The sequence below is a fragment of the Rhinoraja longicauda genome, chromosome 12, assembly GCF_053455715.1.
Source record: "Rhinoraja longicauda isolate Sanriku21f chromosome 12, sRhiLon1.1, whole genome shotgun sequence".
In the NCBI taxonomy this organism is placed as follows: Eukaryota; Metazoa; Chordata; class Chondrichthyes; order Rajiformes; family Arhynchobatidae; genus Rhinoraja; species Rhinoraja longicauda.
The window spans coordinates 26066047-26076030 of record NC_135964.1 but is presented as its reverse complement, the minus strand read 5'-3'; the positions used below and the strand labels follow the sequence as shown (position 1 = coordinate 26076030).

Genomic DNA, 9984 nt, shown 5'->3' with positions numbered 1-9984 from the left:
AGAAGGATGAGAGGGGATCTTATCAAAACATATAGGATTATTAAGGGGTTGGACACGTTAGTGGCAGGAAACATGTTCCCAATGTTGGGGGAGTCCAGAACCAGGGGCCACAGTTTAAGAATAAGGGGTAGGCCATTTAGAACGGAGATGAGGAAAAACTTTTTCAGTCAGAGAGTTGTAAATCTGTGGAATTCACTGCCTCAGAAGGCAGTGGAGGCCAAGTCTCTGAATGCATTCAAGAGAGAGCTAGATAGAGCTCTTAAGGATAGCGGAGTCAGGGGGTATGGGGAGAAGGCAGGAACGGGGTACTGATTGAGAATGATCAGCCATGATCACATTGAATGGTGGTGCTGGCTTGAACGGCCAAATGGCCTACTCCTGCACCTATTGTCTATTGTTTATTGTCTATAACCTTCAAATAAGCTCTGAAATACATCGACCTGCAGAGGAAAAGACTGAAGAAGGGTTCTGAACCGAAAAGACACCCACCGTTTTTCTCCGGAGATACTGCTTGACACGCTAAGTTATTCCAGCACTTTGTGTCTATCTTTGATATAAACCAGCATCAGCAGTTCTGAAGAAGGGCCTCAACCCAAAACATCACCTATTCCTTTTCACCAGAGATTCTGTCTGACCCGCTATCTTCGGTTTAAACCAGCATTTGTAGTTCCTTCCTACACATCGACAGTTCCTGTTTACACATAGACTTGGTTTTGTTTTTTTGCGTTATTATTGTTTGTTTTTAATGTGCGTGTGTGTATACATGTCTATATACAGTATATATATATATATATATATATATATACATATAAATAAAAAGATAATGAAAAATATGTTTAATATATATATTCAATAGAAGATAGACACAAAAAGCTGGAGTAACTCAGCAGGACAGGCAGCATCTCTGGAGAGAAGGAATTGGTGATGTTTCAGGTCGAGACCCTTCTTCAGACTGGTTAGGGATAAGGGTAACGAGAGATATAGACAATAGACAATAGACAATAGGTGCAGGAGTAGGCCATTCAGCCCTTCGAGCCAGCACCGCCATTCAATGCGATCATGGCTGATCACTCTCAATCAGTACCCCGTTCCTGCCTTCTCCCCATACCCCCTCACTCCGCTATCCTTAAGAGCTCTATCCAGCTCTCTCTTGAAAGCATCCAATGAACTGGCCTCCACTGCCTTCTGAGGCAGAGAATTCCACACCTTCACCACTCTCTGACTGAAAAAGTTCTTCCTCATCTCCGTTCTAAATGGCCTACCCCTTATTCTTAAACAGTGGCCCCTTGTTCTGGACTTCCCCAACATTGGGAACATGTTTTCTGCCTCTAATGTGTCCAATCCACTAATTATCTTATATGTTTCAATAAGATCCCCCCTCATCCTTCTATATTCCAGTGTATACAAGCCTAATTGCTCCAGCCTTTCAACATACGACAGTCCCGCCATTCCGGGAATTAACCTAGTGAACCTACGCTGCACGCCCTTAATAGCAAGAATATCCTTCCTCAAATTTGGAGACCAAAACTGCACACAGTACTCCAGGTGCGGTCTCACCAGTGCCCGGTACAACTGTAGAAGGACCTCTTTGCTCCTATACTCAACTCCTCTTGTTATGAAGGCCAACATTCCATTGGCTTTCTTCACTGCCTGCTGTACCTGCATGCTTCCTTTCAGTGACTGATGCACTAGGACACCCAGATCTCGTTGAACATTCCCTCTTCTTAACTTGACATCATTCAGATAATAATCTGCCTTTCTATTCTTACTTCCAAAGTGAATAGCCTCACACTTATCTACATTAAACTGCATCTGCATTGTATCCGCCCACTCACACAACCTGTCCAAGTCACCCTGCAGCCTTATTGCATCTTCCTCACAATTCACACTACCCCCCAGCTTAGTATCATCTGCAAATTTGCTAATGGTACTTTTAATCCCTTCATCTAAGTCATTAATGTATATCGTAAATAGCTGGGGTCCCAGCACCGAACCTTGCGGTACCCCACTGGTCACTGCCTGCCATTCCGAAAGGGACCCATTTATCCTCACTCTTTGCTTTCTGTCTGTCAACCAATTTTCTATCCATGTCAGTACCCTACCCCCAATACCATGTGCTCTAATTTTGCCCACTAATCTCCTATGTGGGACCTTGTCGAAGGCTTTCTGAAAGTCGAGGTACACTACATCCACTGACTCTCCCCTGTCAATTTTCCTAGTTACATCCTCAAAAAATTCCAGTAGATTTGTCAAGCATGATTTCCCCTTCGTAAATCCATGCTGACTCGGAATGATCCTGTTACTGCTATCCAAATGCTTAGCAATTTCGTCTTTTATAATTGACTCCAGCATCTTCCCCACCACTGATGTCAGACTAACTGGTCTATAGACAGTGATGTGGAGAAATAAAGAACAATGAATGAAAGATATGCAAAACAGTAATGATGATAAAGAAAACAGGGCATTGTAAGTGTTTGCAGGGTGAAAATTAGTAATTAGTGTGACTTGGGTGGGGGCGGGATAGAGAGGGAATGCTGGGGCTACCTAAAGTGAGAGAAATCAATATTCATACCATAGGGCTGTAAGCTGCCCAAGCGAAATATGAGATGCTCTTCCTCCAATTTGCGTTTAGCCTCACTCTGACAATGGAGGAGACCGAGGACAGAAAGGTCTGTGTAAGAATGGGAAGGAGAATTAAGGTGTCCAGCAACTGGGAGATCAGGTTGGTTCATGCAGGCTGAGCGAAGGTGTTCTGCGAAACGATCGCCCAGTCTGCGTTTGGTCTCGCTGATGTATAAGAGTCCACATCTTGAACAATGGATACAGTAGATGCGGTTGGAGGAGGTGCAAGTGAACCTCTGCCTAACCTGAAAGGATTGTCAGGGTCCCTGGTCAGGGTCGAGGGAGGAGGTATAGCGACAGGTGTTGCATCTTCTGCGGTGGCAGGGGAAGGTACCTGGGGAGGGGGTGGTTTGGGTGGGAAGGAATAAATTAACCAGGGAGTTGTGGAGGGAACAGTCTCCGCAGAAGGCGGAAAGGGGTGGAGTTGGGAAAATGTGGCTAGTGGTGGGATCCCGTTGGAGGTGGCGAAAATTTCAGAGGATTGTATGCATTGGCTGATTGGGTGGAAGGTAAGGACTAGATTATATATATATATATATATTATATACTGAACTTTTCTTTTCATTGTGAAAAAAAAAATCATATATATTCAATATAGATATATACTGAACTTTTTGTTCATTATTATATTGTTTACAGAGTACTCTGTTTATATATCCTGTTCTGCTACTACAAGTAAGGATTTGTTCTGTTTGGGGCATATGACAATAAAACACTTTTGACTCGAAGTAAAGCAGCGTGGGTCAGGCAGCATCTGTGAATGGAATGAACATCCGACCTCCACACACGCTGCTCGACTCACTGAAGGTATTTATTCACAAAATGCTGGAGTAACTCAGCAGATCAGGCAGCATCTCGGGAGAGAAAGAATGGGTGACGTTTCGGGTCGAGACCCTTCTTCAGACCCGAAACGTCACCCATTCCTTCTCTCCCGAGATGCTGCCTGATCTGCTGAGTTACTCAGCATTTTGTGAATAAATACCTTCGATTTGCACTAGCATCTGCAGTATTCTTCTTATATTGCTCGACTCACTGAGTTCCTCCAGCACTTTGTGCGTGTTTTTTGTTTAACTAAAAAATCATTGTTCCCTTGTCGGTACATTTGACAATTAATCTCCCTTGATGAGCAAGAGTTTTAACTCGGGACGTCCATCAAACCTGACGACGATGGGCACCATCTTCCAGAACTAGCGTTGCCAAGGGACGTGGAGTACTAACTGCCGCCGTCTCCAGGCGGGGAGCGTGTCACGTGACGGGGGAAGAGAGGCGTGTCGAGGCCGCCGTTTCCAAGGGGGTGGGAAGCCGTCACGTGATGGGGAAGCGAGGCAGGCGACGGATTCCGCATGCGCAGTGGAGCGTACGGCGGCTGAGCGGCCCCTTGGTTTTTTTTCAAACACGGGATCGAGTTTTTTCCCCGGTGGGTGCGTTTCCATCTCGACGCCCGCCCCTCAATCCGGGGTTTTCTCTGCGCTCGCCAGCGGCCAGGAGCGGGATCTTTTGCACGGGACGCCGGGCCCAGGTCAGTCAGGCCGCTTCCATCTTATATTTTTAAATATTGTTGTCCGCCCGTTTGGTTTCACGAGGACCTCCAGGGTGCTTTCTGAGGGGAGTGGAGAGAAAAGAGAAGCGGCAGAGGCCGCGGCCTAGCGCGTAGGCTGTGGGTCTCCCCGCCGGCAGGCCTGGCCCGCGTTCCCATGCACAGTGGGTGTGAGGGGAGGGAGGTATTACTGGCCGCCACCGCCTGCACTCTAGACCTGAGGAGGGAAGCGTCAACCCTCCCTCCGTATCCAGGGCGGACACCCGCGTCGCCACCATTGCTCCCGTGCAAACAATAACGTTAAAATGGAAGAGGAATGTTTTCAAGCTGGGCAAACCTAACAAAAAAACCCATCGGGAGTGGAAACAAGGAACTGCAAATGCTGGTTTATACATTAAAAAGATACGCAGTGCTAGAGTAACTCAACGGGGTCTGGCATATCTGTTGGGAGAACAGGGATAGGTGATGTTTTGTGTTCGGATCCTCCTTCGGACCAAGATGCTGTATGGCCATATTCCTCCAACACCCTTGTGTTTTGTTCAACATCCCTTTCAAGCAGGAGTTTGAGACAAATGACTCGCGGTGGGGGGTGGTGGAAGACCTGATGTGGTGGTAGTTGGAGCGGTGAGTGGTTAGTCTCTGTAGTTGGGATTGGGGACAGCAAGGTCTTCCTCGGCATTGGGAGATGGAAAATGGGGTGTGATTGATGAGATCTCCTAATACCAATGTTTATTGCAGAAACGAGGATCTGCAGAAGTTGATCCCCCCCCCCCCCAAAAAAAAAACCCCCACATGCTGTCGTAACTCAGCAAATCAGGCAGCATCTCTGGGGAAGCAGGGTCCTGACGCGAAACGTCACCAATCCATGTTCTCCTGAGATGCTGGCTGACCTGCTGAATTATTCCAGCATTTTGTGACCAAAATGTATTGTATTGTTGCACATATACTGTGTGTTCAAACCCCAATTGTAAACTCTGCAAAATTTTGTGTCCCACAGCTTTATTGTAAAGCTTGCGTCACTGCCAATTTTACTTTACGTGCTCTTAAGACTTAATATTATTAGAATTTTACATTCTTGTATGTTTGAATTAAAAGTATACTGCATTCTGTAGAAATGTCAAGAAGGGTTCAGAACAGAAAAGTTGTGTATCCATTCCCTTCACAGATGCTGTCTGACCTGCTGTGTTACTCCAGCACTTTCTGTTTTGCTCAGGATTCCAGCACCTACACTTCCTTGTGTCCCCTTCACAGATGCTGCCTGATCTGTTGAGTTACTCCAGCACTTTGTGTTTTGCTGCATATATTCAACAATGGATTGTGCTGGAAATTGGAAAATGTCTTTAATTTGAGCCATGTGCTTTGTTTTTAAAGTTCCTTGAATTTTCACTATGGTATTATCAGTGAAATTTTCTATTTCATTTACATTTGGCAATCCAGTGATTACTTTGTTCAAATAATTAAATATAACAAATTTCATCAGATTTCAACCAATCGTTACTAAACATTTGAAAATGAATTGGCCAACTTCTAAGTTGCATGTCATCCGTTCATTCAATTTCAGTAGCAGAAATTAAGCTTTAAAATGTAAAGTTAACATTATAAATACTTCTAAATTTAAAAAAACCCTGTTACTTAGCAGATCAGACAATATCTATACCTATCTATCTAGGCATATCTGTGTCTATTTAATACTTTCCATTGATGACCTTTCAATTTTGTTAAAAGGTTTTACACTCGTGAATAGTGCAGACAAAATATAGTGATGTAGAGCCAATGGAAAATTGATCCTATGGGATTATAAATGTAATTATTTATTCCCACACACCACAGATTAATGAACAACTTCTTCCCTGCTGTTATTCTTGATTCTTGAACAGTCCTCCCACATGCTATTGGGAATCTATTACTTTGCGGCCCTTGCTTTTTTAAGCTGCAATTTCTCTGTAACGCTATATTCTGCACTCTGTTTATTTTCTCTTTTGCACTACCTGGTGTACTTTTGGATGGTATGATTACATTTGTATATGGTATGTACTGTTTGGATAAGATGCGAAACAAAAAAAATCACTACACCCCCAATGCACGTGACAATAATAAACCAATACCAAAATGTGGATTTAATTTTTCCAGTGCTGTTTGAAATATTAATTTGATTTCAATTATTATGAAGCTTTTCATCTGTTTCTTATTGTTTCTATTTAACTGTTTCACACTTAATTGCTGTTGAAAGTGGTGAGGTTTTTCACGTTCACTCATGATCTTTAAAGAAGTTTGCAAAGACATTGCAATTTAAGAAGTTAGCAAGATGTGAGTTGAAGTGTTTTAAAATTATCTGACCATTTTCACTCCTTTGGAGTGAATCTCTATGAAGCCATTATTTCCAGTTAATTATTAGGAGACAAATTTTGTAACCCAATATTAACTTTGCATTATCAATATCATGCATCAGCTATGTGGATTGATCGTGGTAATGGATTATCGGTGCTTGAAAACCTTCCACTTTCATTTTTTTAGACCCAAAACAAAGTAAGATCAATCCCATAACCTGTACGGTGTCTGTATATTCATTTTTTTTTTAAATGACAGTGATATCTTAATTATTTCCAGTGTAAATATATCCATTTTGCTTCAGATCTGTAATACTCAATGCTGAATCTGGAAAACAAGCAGTAGATGCTAGAAATACTTGGTGGGTCAGGCTGCATTTGTTAGGCTGAGAAGAATACAAAGTTAATATTTTGATTTGGTGACTTTTCATCAGATATTATCAATGAGATGTGGTTGTTTTGCACATCCACCATTTTACATGTATCTTGGATTTTGTGATGGTCAGTTGCATGTTATTGATTAGTTACAGTGATATTAATCAAGTAAAAAAATGATCTTGTGTGATTGCAGACTGCCTTAAATACTTTCAGCCTTAAAATACTCTCAGTTTCAAGGCTTGAAATCCCCACAGAAATGTTCACATTATTAAAAGTTTAATTTCTGTAGTTGCAAAGAAACGCATCCAACTTTGGAATCAGAAATACAATTTTTTAATTTGTGGATTATATAAATTTGTGGCTTGGAGTGAACAACCAGTGTTGAGTAGGACTGCAACAAATCACAGGGGCATTAATAAGCTTGAAAACCACTGATTTGAGATGACGAACATGTGGTGAGATTCTTTACATTTTTTTACTGCTTTGTGTTGATGTGCCACGACTGCTGTGCTTTCTTTTAATTTTGTGGATTTACCTTGAAGTGAGAGGTCCAAACTTCATAATCACAATGAGCAAGATGGACTCTGTCTTTAAGTGTAAAATGAGCAATCAATCTCTGGGTAAATTGGCATTGTATGAGAGGCAGACTTTTGACATAGACAGAATCTTGGTTAAATCAGAAATATCAAAAGATGGTTCCGTGTACAATTATGTCTAACAATTGGAAGAGATTAGAGTAGTATAAGAAGGTAGACTCATGAGTGTCGGGTAGCATGAACTATAGTCAATAATGGAAGAAGTGAGGAAAATAACTATGTAAGCTAAATGGCTCAGGATACAGCCGAGATCTGCAAGTATGTGGTAAATGTGGTTGATGCTAATGGCGCAGACTTATGAATGGAAATGACATTTAGTAGCATTGGTGATGATTTATTGGTACTGAGTTCTTTTGGGAGCACTTTGCAATGGATGTATTTAATAAACAATAGCTTTTGTATTGATGGAAACCTCTCGTAAAACAATAGTGCAGTGTGTAACAGCAAAAGGAAAACTCATTGTACGTTGGAATAAAAGCTAAATTTGGTTATGAAATTGCATTGAGAATTTAAAAGTATAAAAGGCAGAACTGAAAATTCAATCTAATTGGCTTTTGGCTCCAGTATATTTCTTAGTACCAAAAGGAGGAGTCAGTGGATATATTTAAGATTCTTAAGGGAATGGAAAATTCAATCATAGTGTATCAGGTTATAAATTGTGTAACAAGATCTGATTTTCTTTGTCAAAAACCGTATAACCAGGAGAAGTGGGCTGCAGTTTTGGAAGCTTTACACTAATATGAGTGGACTGAATAGATAAAATGGATGGAATAAAGAGGGAGTGAGGCTGAAGAAGCTTTGAGGGAAAAATATTTAAGGTGGGCATTTTGTATAAGGCTTGAGTAACTGTTGTCATGTACCAATTGTTCCCCTTAAATTTATTTGGAAAATAGATAAATCCACAATTTAAAATATTTTATCCATACAAGATTAACTTTGGAATAATTAACAATTAAAACTAATGTATTTCAAATGAAGTTTTGTTTTTAAAAAATTGCCAATACTTTTTTTTAGTGCATGACTGGAATCTCTTGTTTAGTGTTTATAGACTGGAAACCGGCCCTTCGGCCTGCCGAGTCTACACCGACCAATGATCACTCACACACTACACAATTTACAGGGACAATTTACATGAGCCAATTAACCTACAACCCAGCATGTCTTTGGAATGTGGAAGGAAACCAAAGCACCCAGAGGAAAACCCACACGGACACAGGGAGCATGTGCTAACTCCGCACAGACAGGATTGAATCTTGATCTTTGATGCTGTGAAGCAGAACCTCTATTCCTGCACCACTGTGCCGCCCTTGATTTTTTAATTTTATATTTTGTTTTTTTATTTTCTATATACCATCTTTGGGGTAGTTTAAATACAAGCAAAGCTCAAATGCATACTTCAATTGGCTTCAAACTTTAGGTGGTGCTGTATAGGTTTGGCTAAATCTTGAGCATCCTAAGTAAATATTGCATTTTTAAAAGTACAAGAGAATTCCTGTAAAATATGTAAAATTTCCCAGTAACGCTTGAATATTTTACGTTTCTAATGATCTCCCCAATGCATCTTATAGATGGCTGAGAAACGTTCCCTTTTTATTGAATTTCTGAAGTTTTTTTTGCAATCTGGCTTCCTCAGCAGGTTCCTTCAAGAAAGGGAACCATAAATATAATTTTGAACATTTTTCAGCTCCACGGCTCTATAGTGGGCCATAATAAAAATATGGTTTAATTGCAGAAAATTTGGCAAGAAATGCCAGTCAGTAATTCTAAAGCTAGATAATTTGTTTGACATATTTAACAAAGAATATAACACATTACATTGCTATCTCACTGGACAGAATAATATTATTAATGTTACTGTGGGAGGAAACTGTGTTTTGCATTTTGAAGCACACATGATAAAATATCTTTGTCTATAATGTGATCCTAGCAATAGTTGCTGACTGAGTTATTGGTTCATTCAAAACCACAACATGTCTTCCATTGAGACAATGCCAAAGTCTACTTTTGTAAGATTCCTTTTTCAGAATGCAACCAATTCAGAATTTTCTGTGTATGACTGCCTTAATAATGTAGAAACCAACACCATATTCACAATTTTTCCTTACTGTATTCAGTGTTTGTGGAAAGATGGATAGTTGAATGTATATTGATACCATTGAAATTTAATTAATTTTCAAGTCCATTCCAGAGCTTGGAGTTGAACAATGAAGGTCATAATTCAGGGACTAGACCCTAAAGTCTGTCTTTGTCCAATATTACAGAGGCTCTTGTAGTATAGCTATCACAAGGAGTCTTAAAGAGAGGGTTCTCAGATTTAGATCCCGCATAACTGAAACAACATAGTTGGTTTACTGAAAATTAAAATGTACTTAATGTACAAAATGCTAACATAAGCACAGCTATTATTGTTGTAGCATAATGTGGAAAGCATCTTTAACAAAAGCTTTATTGAACTTAAGGCAAGCCCTCCCACTTCAGTTACCCCAGCTACAAATTAGAAAGGGTAAGATTGAAGAGAATGTGC

At 40.6% G+C, this 9984-nt stretch overlaps 1 protein-coding gene across 3 annotated transcripts in view; it reads left to right on the top strand.

Moving 5' to 3' along the window:
• Positions 1-4027: 4027 nt before the first annotated feature.
• The window catches only part of LOC144598801 (vang-like protein 1), a 43015-nt gene continuing 37058 nt past the window's right edge, over positions 4028-9984 (top strand). Inside the window, exon 1 of one of the 3 annotated variants that reach the window (XM_078409242.1) lies at positions 4028-4141. The gene's annotated coding sequence lies outside the window, so the exon portion shown is untranslated. Of the gene's footprint in view, positions 4142-4342; positions 4784-9984 lie in introns of those variants that run through there. The other 2 variants (XM_078409243.1, XM_078409244.1) reach the window with 2 other exon arrangements.